The sequence below is a fragment of the Rhodnius prolixus genome, unplaced genomic scaffold (genome assembly GCF_049639745.1).
Source record: "Rhodnius prolixus isolate KJV_2025 unplaced genomic scaffold, Rpr scaffold_4, whole genome shotgun sequence".
NCBI lineage: Eukaryota > Metazoa > Arthropoda > Insecta > Hemiptera > Reduviidae > Rhodnius > Rhodnius prolixus.
The window spans coordinates 31,726,202-31,739,433 of NW_027411614.1; the positions used below are offsets into that span (position 1 = coordinate 31,726,202).

Here is a 13,232-nt window from a genome sequence, read left to right on the forward strand (position 1 = left end):
AGAAAACAAATGGTTGCCTAGCAATTGTGGGTCGGTGAAAAAGCTCACGCGGGTCAGTGTCTGACCCGCGGGTCATAGATTCGCCATCACTGGTATAGAAGATTAAATGGTTGAAGTTACAATAGCTACTCTCAAACCAAAACTGTCGAAACTATAAGTTCTTTAATGGTACCAATTTGTAAAAATGAGCGGTGTAGCATGATATTCAGGAAATGTAAGTAAGAAATGGAAACGATGAAAGAGAGAGTAAAGAAGTTGAGGATGCATATTTTAGGAGGAAGATCCCCGGTCAGATGATAGAAGGGAGAAAGGTAGAAGAAACGGTTGGAAGAGGAGGAGTTAGCTAGTGTGTAAGCAAGAAGAACTGACAGGGTTAAGGGAATTTAAGGACTGATCTTAACCTGAACACTAACCTAGCGCAGGGAAATCGCTGGTTAAGTAAGTAAGAGAAGTAGAAACTACCCAACCTCATGGTAATTGGACAGCCGAGGGCAACTGTGCTTGAATACTAGTAATAGGTTTTAGGATCACTGCTGTCTCTTCGATTGACAATTCTAGATTGATTGTAACTGACATTTATATTGCTTTAAATTAACAATTTCGCCAGTGATGCAGCCTTTTCTATTTAGGCTAGTTAAGCTGGTTCACCTTTTCACTGAGGCCTTGAGCTAGCAAAATTGCTCCAAACCGTTAGTTTTTAAGGAAATACTACATATTGTTAATTTGAACAACATAAAAAAGATTATTGTACAAAATGAGGTTTTAAAATTTGCAAGCATGCTTACTGCTTATTTTTCAGGGCTTTTAACTTTTGTTCACTGTTTGAATTTTGAACATAAACGTCACCGCGTTGGATTAAAACACATGTTAAAATGTATTATAGTTATGTATTATTAGAAATAAAATTAAAAGATCGATTAAAAGAAAGATTGATTTTAGCGAACATTATTATAATTTTAAACAAGACAAGATTTTAAAGACATTCAAACGAAAACATTTTATAAACCTAAATATTCTAAGGTGACGAAACGTTGCTAATTGGCTTTTTAAATAAGGCAAATTATTTTTTTAAGGGAAGTTCTTTTATGTGTTTTGAACATCCTTAAAAAAAACCTGATTTCCCAAAAAAAATTATTCTTCAGATTTTATGGATGGAATAGATGAATTTTTTTTCTTCAATATTCACCAAAAGTGCTTATAAACAATGTTCTTTAAAACTCCCTACGCTATTACGTTTCCTAAGGTAATGTCTTTATAATTGTTTTTAATGTTAATGGCCGTTAAAAGCAAGGCTTGAATTTCAAAGTAGGGCTAATCGGTAAGCCAAAAGTGCGTCTTAAAAAAGAAACTAAAGAATTTTATGATTTTTTTTTTGGTTAACAGCTTAAACAATTTGATTTCCTAATGCTTGCTTTTAAAAGGTAACTATTATTGAAAAAAAGGTTTAGAGAAAATAATTTACATAAAAGATCGATATTTCAGAATCAACTGTGGAGCAGCAGACTCTGATATCCATCTAGCCAGAGCTGGTGTTCCTCAGGGTAGTGTCCTAGGTCCTCTTCTTTACACTTTATATACAGCAGATATACCTCAACTTCCAAATACCATTCTTTCCACCTTTGCTGACGATGCTGCAATCTTATCTTCTCATTCCGATCCTATTATCGCTAAAAGAGCTGTACAAACACACATCAACCACTTACAGGACTGGCTTTTCAAATGGAGAATCAAAACTAACGTTACGAAATAAAAATTTATAGTATTTACTCTCAGACGGAAAATCCTACCTCCCATCATCTTGGACCAAACTCCTACACCAACTGTGGACACTGAAAACTGTACTGTGTAGACTGAAACGACAAGAAACTAACGAACGCTACAAACTTCTCGCCAGGCTAGTTGACAAACGTTCTAAACTTGAACCCTACAAAACAAAAAAACCTACATATCTACTGTTATTGCGACCTATTTGATCATACGGTATCGAAGTATGGGGATCGACTAAGCGTTCCAACTCACTACGTCTCCAGACATTACAGTCAAAACTTCTTAACGCTCCGTTCTATGTATCTAACCTCACTATCCATAATGACCTCAAAATCCCTTTTATTACAGATCTTGCTAACATTCGTTTTCTCAAATTTCATTCCTCTACAGCAGCTCATCCTAACCCTCTCATAGAACACCTATCTTCCTCCACATTACCAGGTAATCCTCTAAGGAGATTGAAGAGAAGATGGCCTCGTGATCTACTCTTATCGTGAGAATAGTATAGCAAAGCACGTTATTGGAGTGACATCACTGGGTGCCTTCTCCAATCATGATTTTCTTTTATTTATTTTTTATCAGGTACCCTATTTGCTTGTTGCAACACTCGTTGCAGTGGTAAATTCCAATAAAATATTTAAAAAAAGAAATAAAATAATTTAGGTTTGTTGATGATAGATATTGTTTGAAAACATCCTTATGAATTCGACAGTGGCGCTGTAATTGAGTAGTGGTGAAACTAGTCCAACTTTGCAACCAGACATTTGCTGCTTAGATGAGAGAGTAACTAAACACGATCCGAAAAGTTCAGTATTATTAGAATATTTGACAATTAAAATGGTAATGATAGCAGAAATTATTCGAACTTTAACTCCATTACTAAATTTCTAGTTAAGGAAAGGATAGCGATCAGATTTTGAGTTATTTCACCAGAAGCTGAAAGTGTAAGTGTGAAAATGTGTGTTTATTTAAATTGATTTATGAGGATGTCTTTGTGTGCGAACCAAGTATCTCAAAAAATAAAGAAATCTTGGGAAGCTGAAACATTAAATATCGAATAGGCTCTACTAGATTGGGCCCGACTGCAATATAGCAATCAAAATCTCTTTACAGAAAGTGCCACATTATTGTAAAATATTGTTCACCATTTTGATTCATTGTTCCAAAATGATCTAGGTCGAAAGCTTGGTAAAAAATAATTTAAAAACAAAATAATGACTTTGGCTATAATCTTACTTCCATTTTGGACCATGAATCACCGAAAACTGTAAACAATAATCTACAAAGTTCTGAAAATATTTTTATACTTTTCTCTCAGAGCAATCCTCGAGTCTCGGTGTGTTTCTGGTAAAGCTGGACGCCTTTTCATTCGTCATCACAGTCCTTTATATAGTCGATGTCCGAAGTTGTGGAATGCCATAATATTATCTTAAATTTTATAACTTTTCTTATTCAAACCAGCAAAAAATGTTGCTTTCTTTTTGTGAATGTTTCCACATTTCATTAAGTTTCTTGTTTCTTTCATATTACACGAAATTTTTAGTAAAACTAAGTAAAGTGTTTAACGAGCAATTAATTAGAAAAAAATATAAAAAAATAAGGGGTGTCAATTTTGTTCGCTCTTCACTGTGCATTTTACTTCAATTTGAAAACTTATATTAAAGTGATTTGTTACTTATAAGCCATATTTCTGTTAATATTTCCCAATTTCCAAAACAATAATTGTCAACTTTACTTTGTTCAACTTTCAATTTTTATTCATTTATTTATAAATTTAAAATATTACAGTAATTTTTAATGAACCTTTAAATATGATACGAAAATTTAGTTCTAAAAATCGCCACGGGGTGCACTAGCTAATAATAATAAAATAAAATGCCAGGAATGCTGAATTCTTGTTTATTTTTCTGATATTTACAGTATTAAAAATATTGATAAATGACTTAACATTTTTTGTAAATTGTTGGCTGGCCCATTAAACTTGATTTAAAACCTTAATTTTTATTTGGCTTTTAGCAGTTTGTTCTGTGTATGTAGGTACTTTATTATTAATTCAAGGAGGTAAAAATGCTAATTCTTTGAATAAAATATGAAAATATTAAAATAAAAGCTTATTATAAAATGTGGATCTAATTTAATTTTATTTTCTAAATTAAAATAATTAAGAAAAAAATAATAACCTGTTAGTAATTCCTTCTGGCAGATTTATTTGGTCCATAATCAATATTTTCATGAATGAAATTAACACAAAATGAGAAAAGTTATCAGTTATAAATGTATTCACGCACATTTAAGAATAGCTTTTTCTTGTACGCAGTTTAGTCCATTTAAATTTCACAACACGTTCATTACATTGAATAAATAATCAAAAACTAATAAGAGAAAGTAAAGGAGTATTTTCTGGAGGCAAACTTTAAAAGATACATTTCAAAAACTTCAGATAAAAAAAAGATTAAGTAATTTCCCTAACGTGTAGTCCACGTTAAAAGATGTTTTTCACTGTCTCGAATCACCCGCGCTTCTTATCGACCAACATTACTCTGCCAATCAGATAATAAAATGTGAGGCGCTTGCGTGCTCGAAACCACGCAATGCGCCCCTTTAGACCAGCACAGCAGCAAAGTGTGGCCGTGTTAGACTACCTCTACCATCCGCGGCGGCGCTGCCCACTACACACAGAACTCTAACGTGCACCCGAGGTAAAGCCTAAACCTGCAATTGCTCAGTATGTAACTGGCTAGCGGCCAGATCGGGCGGTCTTTCTCTAATTTTTCAAAATGTATTTTTCTTTCTAACTTCTATATAATTACAATTTTATTCTATTCTGTCCTTCAATTTTTCAGTCGCTTAATATAAAATTAAATTATATTTCTTCTTTATATAAATATAGGTATATATCATTTTAAAAATTCTTTTTAAATTTACCCCAAAATATAAATCTTCCAGTTGTTTTTTCCGACGTACTAAGGTATCTCTTGATTTACATTTTTAGATATCTCAATATTATTTTCATTGCACTTCTTAATTGTTATTTCACTCGCCTTATCCTTATTTATATTTCCATTTATTTCTATTTTTTAACATAATGTAAACAATTGAAAATAAAAGTAACTCTTTTTTTTACTAAATTTGCGATGAGTGCAGGAGAAAGCAATATCTATGATACGATTAAAATTTTTATTTCTCAAAATTATACCGCAAAGCACTTAAATAGAGATTCTACTTGCTTTTGCTTTTATTCCTTAATTTATGTATGTATTACTTTTAAAAATGCTTCATTGTTTTCTGCTTTGGCTAATTTGTATTTATTAAAACGTTTTCTGTTCTACGAACAAACAGGAAATTTCGAAAATGTTGAAATGCTTCAAATAAATCCCGGGTACACACCTTAATGACCTTCACTTCCGTCAACTGTCAAATTTATTTATACAGCTATTTAATCTTAAAATATTACTTCCCATTAACTATCTACGTAAAAGACAGGGAGAAAAAAAGGTTAATACAACACATAATTTGAGCATATTATATATTAAGAGTTTTTCATGAAACTGGAGAGAATATTTACCAAATAATTTTTTAGGCAAATGAAAAATAAAAAGAAATTAATGCCCTGTGCGAGCTCAAAGATGATTAATCTTTTGCTGCTACCAGGCGATATCCTGTGGCACCTTCACTAGTCCCCAGATAAGATAAATCCCAGAACTTTTGAGAAGGTTTAAAAGGTAGGGTAGAAGATATACTTTTCCAGCACTTGGCAATTACCCAGGTGTCTGGATGTTCCTTCAATTTGCAGATAGTTAGAAGTTGTATTGGTGTTTCTTCTTTGTGGCGAATAATATCGAATTCTAGTCCCAGCATCTTCAGATGCCCTCTGAGGTGCCCTTTAAAAAAAAACCTGTAACTTTGCGACTTCTGGCCAAGGCACACCTTCAATATGTTACAGTTAGAATTTTCCTGGCAGATTTTCGGATTTCTCAATTCAGAAAGGCTTACTTAGAATTGTCCCTGAAGGAGAAGATTTCTTCCTCTCTTTCATTAACTCCTTGCAAAGAGTTGAGGTCCCATTAGTAAGAGTTTGGTGCCTTGACTAGCCAGGGCGATGGCTGTCTCATTCCTTTTTCACGCGAACATCATAAGAGAATTGTTTGGAATATTGGTGGATTTTATTAGACGAAGTAGAATAGGGTGTTTAAAAGAAAAGCATAGAGTTGTAGCTAACTTGACTGTTTGTATCAGGCACCAAATTTGAACTGCATCTATTTATTTTAAATTTTGCTGCAAAGTGCATTTAACACCCAGATCACTACAAATACCCACATGATTTTGCTCCAAACATACCAAAATCTTGTTCGATCAAGTGAGCTTATTTTTGACACGCTAAGAACACTTTAAAATATTTAGTTATTTAATTAAAAATAATAATTACCATGCGTTGTGGCCATTAGACCAAAACAAAACAAAAAACTCTCGCTGTATATTTTTCATTAATAAACCTTAAGTTATTGATGCTAGCAAATATTTGGAAATAATAGTCTTAATTTGCTTCAAAACTACTTTTTTTTGACGTGAATACGTCTTTAAATTCGCTATCATATGGAGGCAATCCAAATAACCTAATAATAACAAAATCGGGGGATACAGTTTGGCATTATAGTTTCGAATCTATCGTCTACATCCAAAATTAAATTAGATCACTGGATAGCTAAAGGATCAAAGAATTCATTACGATAAGCGAGGACTGTGACGCATCGCGCGCGGCGGAGGTGGAAGCGTCGCCATTTGTTTTTGTGAAAAAAGTAACACATATGTATAACTACAATTCTTAATTTTTAATTTTGGAAATTTTGTCAAACTTGGATTTCTTCTGAAATTTTAATTGTATGAACTATTAAATTCTGATAAAATGTTCTATTATCATTTAGAGCAGTTAAATTTAAGTCAGCAAATCAACCTATACTCTCTCTGAAATTCTCAAAAAAATGCACGTAATGAATCTTTTAATATTCACTAGTTCGCATACCGCGTAAATAATTAACACCATGAATTCACAAGATTAGAGAAATCATTTATAGTTTCCATTAAATAAAATCGCGATAAACTGAAAAACTAGTTATTCAACTCGTACTTTGTTGATAGACATAGGCCGAAATCTGTTCAATATAATGTATTTTATAAATTAAAATTGCAATTTTTTATTAAATTTTATTTTAGAAACTACATAAATTTCCTCTCCCCGATTGGTGCTTCTATATACATAAAATTCGTAGTTGAAGAAAGTACCTAAATACGAGTAAATTGCTTTTCAATCTGAAAGCTCTTGTGCAAGAGAAAATTGCGAAGTGTCAATATTCTAGTTTGCAATAATGGGAAATAGTTTCTATATTTAAAATAATATATTTATATTATAATTGCAATATTAAATAGTTGTAAATAATGAATTTAAATTCAATTAAATTTATTAATCTGATGGAATAAGGTAAATCATTTCAATTGCAAAGATGGACAGCAGCAGCAGCATAACCTAACTAAAATTCATAAATAAACAAGTTAGTTGCCTTTAATAACTAACTGATATTTTCACAGTTTAGAAGTCTTGTTAAATTAATAACATAAATTCTCATTCTGAATGCCCATGGTTTATTTTGAATTAATATTATCTGAGAGAATTATAAAGTTCCTATGCAAAAGGAAATTGCGAAGTGCCAAACTATGTTTTGGAACAAAAGCACTATTTCATTGGACTACAGCTATTTTAGATAGCTTTATTTCTTTTTGAAAAACAGCTCTTTGAAGTTATTTTCAAAATGATATCGTACATAAATTACTAGCAGTTTAATTCAAATGAATTTAATGATTTATTAGATAATAAATAATTTAATAGTAGTTCGCATTTAATCATCTGGAAAATGAATTTCAATGGAAATACTAAAACCTACTTTGAGTTGCGGATTTGAATTATGAGAAGTAAGCCAAGCAGTCCAATATCTTCCCTCTGTAATTGCAATTTAAAATTATTCATCAAATAATCAAAGCTTCTATCAGATAAACTCATAATGATCTTTACATAACGTTCGTAAAAGTCTTACCAGCTTTCACCGCTGGCACAACTCCCTGCTCGACATCTGGGGCGGCGTTGGCCAGCGAATTCTTCTGGGCTATAGAAGTCAATAACTACTGGGCGATGATACCCTCATGTTTTCTATTGTCAACATATTTGCTTGTTTTAGGAGCTTTTCTGTCCTTATTTTTTTAGTATAAGTATAAATTTAATTATTATTAGGGCAACCTTTTGGATAGAGGTGTCTAAGTCGTATTGCCTGGGAAACAGTGCTGATAACTAAGAATATCGTGTGTAATGGCTAAACGAATGGCATTAGCACCGAAAGCTGACTATAAAGTCTACAACCAATCCTTTTCAGCGCTCAAACAAACTATCGCTGTTTCGTTCCCTTCGGAATTTTGTTCATTTTCTGGATATTTATCAAACTAATTATTTTCAAACTTACGACTATGTACATTTATTTCTTTTAAAAATCAAGAATTGAATCTTCCCTCCGTCCAAAAATAGTGGAAAAGTTAGATAGATGGTCAAATCATTAGATACTTCATGTGAAGTCTTTGGTGTTACAAATTTGCCAGATAATTCACCAAAATATTGAGTAAAAGAGACCTAAATAATGACAATAACATGTAGTGGAATGAATCTGTGATTATAATGTTTCGTTATTGTTATAGAACGTGTTGTTATATATTCGTGTTATTAGGAATACGGAGACAATTGGCTTGATTTTCATAGCTAAACATCTGTACAGAAAATTACGAAAATAATCGGATATTAAATCAGAGAACTGAACATATCTGACCGCAGAATGGTTTTATCATTAAGCGAACGCTTTATTTAAAATAATAATAATCAAAAACGAAGGGAGAAATTAGCTCTGTGGTTAGCTGTTTTCTAGATTCCAACGCAGAAATTTTGGTTTCAAACCCATCAGCTAGCCCTTAGATTTTCTCCTGCTAGTACCTTTTTACAGCAAATTGAGAAATAAAAAACATTGAAAATATGGTTAAGACCATAGCGCTAGCAAATATCGATTGCATCGATCGCAGTTTTTATTATTTCTGATTATCTGTTATCAGAAGTTGATTCATCAATTTAATAACTTGCTAGAAGCCTCTCATCTAAAAAAAAGAATCAGCAAAATTCTCTACATCGGACTGAAGAATCAGTCTCTGATGTGGATTCCAATGCGATTCCGGCATAAAATCAACGATATTGAATAAATTATTTGTTATAGATGAATTTGCATGTAGCTTTCCCGAATGTTACAAATTTATTTCAGTAAGTGGGGTGTACGGGGACATACGACGCTATGACTTCAAAAAAAGTTGATGTCAAACTGTAACTTACTATTTGTTTACTTAATTCGGCGGAGTGATTCAATCTAGTCTGAAACCTCTACCGTCTCTAGATCATTCTCCATCTATTACTGTTCTTGTTACCTCATCGTTGGTTAGTCAAATGTTTTTTCATCAATTCAGCATCCAATCTTTGAGTTACCTACTCCTCAAGTGTCAAATGTCAAGAGAGTATGGTCGTTGAAGTCTGAATTGTATTAACGCCATTCTGTAGAGAAGTTAACTAACTGTTTTTATCCCGGAAATCTTATTTCTAGCAAAATATGAACAAATATTGCTACAGCTATTTTCTTTTATTTATAAAAAGTTAATGCAGTAAAATTACATTGTTAATGTAAGGTACAAAAATAATGTAAAAGTTAATGTAGTATCTATACATGCAAGTTAAAGTAGAAAAAAACATTAGATATTACAGTCAATCTAAGTTAAATGGTGTTCTACTTGAACATATATTTTGTAGATTAAAATGGCCAGCATAAGGGTCTGTGAAACATCTAATAAATTCAAAAAATGTGAAGGAAAAGTTAATGTAGTAAAATTACTTAAATAATATCAATGAAGTATGAATGAAATGTTGGTTACCTGCTGATTTGTGTGCATTTTGGCGTTTAATTAACCCTTATACTTAACATTTTAATCTGTAAGTTTTTGTTAAGGAGATTTTTGTACCTTTTGGATAGATTTTTCTTTTTGTCTATTATTTGGGTGGGGCAAACTCCCCTCCTTATGAGGCATAGCGTCGAGACTTTTAAAATACAAGTCTGAACAAAATTTCGATTCGAATGACACTTCATTCATGAAAATCGGTTCACGTCTCGATAATTTGAAACGATTGCTATACTTCCTTTTAACAAGTGTAAGAGCAGAATGTCGTTTTAATGTTATGTAGGGAAGCCATAACCCTATGATCCTACCAAATTTTATCAAAATCGGGCCAATTTTGGAGGGGGCCTTACATAAAGGGGGCTAACTCCTCTCCCATTCGATGTACAGCGTCGAGACCCCCAAAAGGTACATCTACATAAAATTCCGAATCGAATGACACCTCATTCATGAAAATCGGTTCACGCGTTTAGGCGCTACGCAGTTTACAAAATAGGTAACAACAACAACAACAACAACAAGAAGAAGAACAACAAGAAGAAGAACAACAACCCTTTTTTGAAAAAGCCGTTTTTGCTCATTTTCAGCAACTTTTTTCTCGAAATCTATTATATCTATGTTGTTGCAAAAAAATTACAGTTGTAAAGGAGGATTTGCCCGTCATTTTAAAGAAAATTTGGGAATTTTATCTTTTATAGAAAAAGAGAAAAAAAAATTCAAAGTTGGGTGTTTTTCAACGTTACGCTTTTTTGTGCAGTTTTTGACGATCAACCCTTATAGTACAACTGTCCTACCGGACAGTTTTAATTTTGGCGCATCGACTGCCATGGTCATTTAGCTCCCTCAAACACGTTTCTTTCTCTTTCCTATTTCCATTTGAGCTGGGAAGACACGTCTAGCCCTGTAGCTTCCCATCTCAACATATTGCTGAACAAAGTCGGGTGCAGCTTAGGTATCCCGTTTAGTGTATCCTATTTATTTAAAAAACATTCTAGAAATATTAAAACTTTCCTTCAATAAGAGGAATTACTACGTACAAGGCGTACAAGGAAAATAAATCATTAAAGTGTGAGTCGTAAAGAAAAATAAATAAAGTAAACACAATTTAATCAATTCACTTTCTTCAATTTCATGAACTGAACAAACAAGATGTATTCAGTGTAGTATTACAAACACAGAAAAAGGAAAAAGAGGAATTTGAACCTGTTACTACATAAACTACAAAAATTGTATAATTATTTTGCGTAGACAGTTACTAATTTAAAGAAAAAGTTAAAATGTAATTTTATCAACTTTTATTAAGTAAGTAATTACAGTTAGAAAAAAAAACTTAATTGTTAAATTATTTTATAACACCTTCGTAATTATTTTTTTTAATCCCCATGCTGTATCCTACATGTGTTACGCGATAAAAAAAAAAGAGTTGAGCCGTCCACAGATCTCTCTCTCTATGAGTCGAAAAGTCTTTCGACCCTTTTTTTCACAAACAGGCCCACCCACAATGGTGCCTAAGAGGCGCCTTCGTATATCCTTCAATACCTTTGGGCGATACTACGTGCCCAATTTAAGAAATCTCGCTCTTGCCATACACCCCTTGCAAAGTGCAAAGCCGTCGTATATGCAATCCCCCTTAACACTAAACCTACCACGACCGGTCAATTGACTGTTTTTTAAATTTGATTTAAATTTTCTAATTACAGCGTTATCATACCGCCATTAAACTTCACGACTGTTCCTAAAATGTGTATACAATTGTTTTTATAATATTCACTCCTTTTCCTAATGTTTGATTTTTGAGAAAAATTTGTAGTCCCTCTTAACTACCGCGACCGGTCATTTGACCGGCTGAATATTTTCATTTTATTTACTTATTATTTAATATTTTACTTTATTTATTTATTTATTTTTGTAACATAATTCTCTCAAAAACTCAATTTGATAATGCATTTATCGGATTATTGTTTGCATGTGGTGCATATGAGGCGAAAAAAAATGTAGATTTTGCCCTTTTCACTGGAACAAAAATAGGGACGAGCATTCTTTTCAAACATAGTGAGCAGAAATGTATAGACGGAAATTTTCGAGGTTTATTCGAGTGGATCAAAGAAATAATCGTTTACATACCGATAAATTTGCTTTGATTTTTAAATTTTGGAACAAATTCGTTGAGAACAGTCAAAACTGTTCTAACCAAGAGCATAGATCTCTTCCAAGGACGTTTGTTCCCAACAAAGTCAAGATGCAGATTTACTCGGTACATGCCAAATAAACCGGATAAATTTGGTATCAAATCTTGGCTAGCGTTCGATGCAATAAAAGGCTTTCCATTTTTGGAAAAACGTGAAACCAGAGAAACCTTCAGTACCGCTTGGGGAGTTTGTCGCTCTGAAATTAGCAGAAATGAATACAGCTCGTGGAAGAAATATAACCGTAGAAAATTTCGGAGATGGCCTCAACAAATAGTTTTCAATATCCTAGACTTAGCCCCGGGATAAATGCATGGATTTTGTATCAAAAACTACCGGAAGTGAAATTTCAAGGCAAAATTTGTGTTACCATTGCAAAAGCATGACAAATACTAGTACAAGAACAAATGGTCGGAAAATAGCCAAATAAGACACTGCAAAGGCAATAAGACTAAAAAATGCTGTCTAAAATGTAAAAAGTAAGTATGCGGGAAATTTGCAATTGAGAAGCCTGTAATTATAAAAAATGATGCAAAAAAGAGTAAAATCTACGAGATTTATTTTTAAACAAATGAAACTATGCTTTTTCATTGTTAACTAATTATTCTCTTCATTCTAAAATAAGAAATTTAAGTGATTTTAATGTGCGGTCATTTGACCGGTCATGGTAGGAATAGTTATGCATAAATGTCGGTAGGTTAGTGTTAAATGTCTTCTGATCCTGTGTGATGTTTTAGTCAGCTAACCACCATAAATTCTTACAGCAAATCGGCCCTGATAGACTTTCTAAGTAGAGGATCATCAGTTATCCCACATATTAGCATATTATAATTCTCAGTATGTCTTCACATTGACGGATGACATTTATCAGTGCTTAGTTCTGTATTTTTTTTAACTATATTAGTAAAACTATAGCAAACTAACTCCAATAGCCATCCTTTGTACAGAAAGTTAGTGTCGACTTGCAATATTTTAAATAATCTAAAAATGGTAAGAACAATAACAAAAGCTGCCATTAAGATTTTCATAATCTCAACTTGGTATTCGTTCCATGATCATGTTTAACCAACTTATCAAGTTATCATTTTACACGTTTAAATCTTTCCAGAAGGGGAATTACGCCTAAGAGAAGGAATCTTTTTAAATAGTTTTAGCTACTCTGAATAAGTATTCGTCTTTCCAGATCAATTTCAGTTAAAAAAAGACAATTTCTTCCACACTTTCATTGTTTACTAATTTCTTAGATTTAAGAAAAGT

The 13,232-nt window shown here is 32.4% G+C and overlaps 1 protein-coding gene across 4 annotated transcripts in view; it reads left to right on the top strand.

Moving 5' to 3' along the window:
• LOC141455996 (inactive dipeptidyl peptidase 10-like) overlaps nt 1-13,232 on the top strand; it is a 333,209-nt gene that overhangs the window by 160,331 nt on the left and 159,646 nt on the right. Inside the window, exon 1 of one of the 4 annotated variants that reach the window (XM_074131548.1) lies at nt 4,406-4,466. The exons of 2 other annotated variants lie outside the window; for them this stretch is intronic. The gene's annotated coding sequence lies outside the window, so the exon portion shown is untranslated. Of the gene's footprint in view, nt 1-4,405; nt 4,467-4,493; nt 4,658-13,232 lie in introns of those variants that run through there. One more of the 4 variants, XM_074131547.1, reaches the window with a different exon arrangement.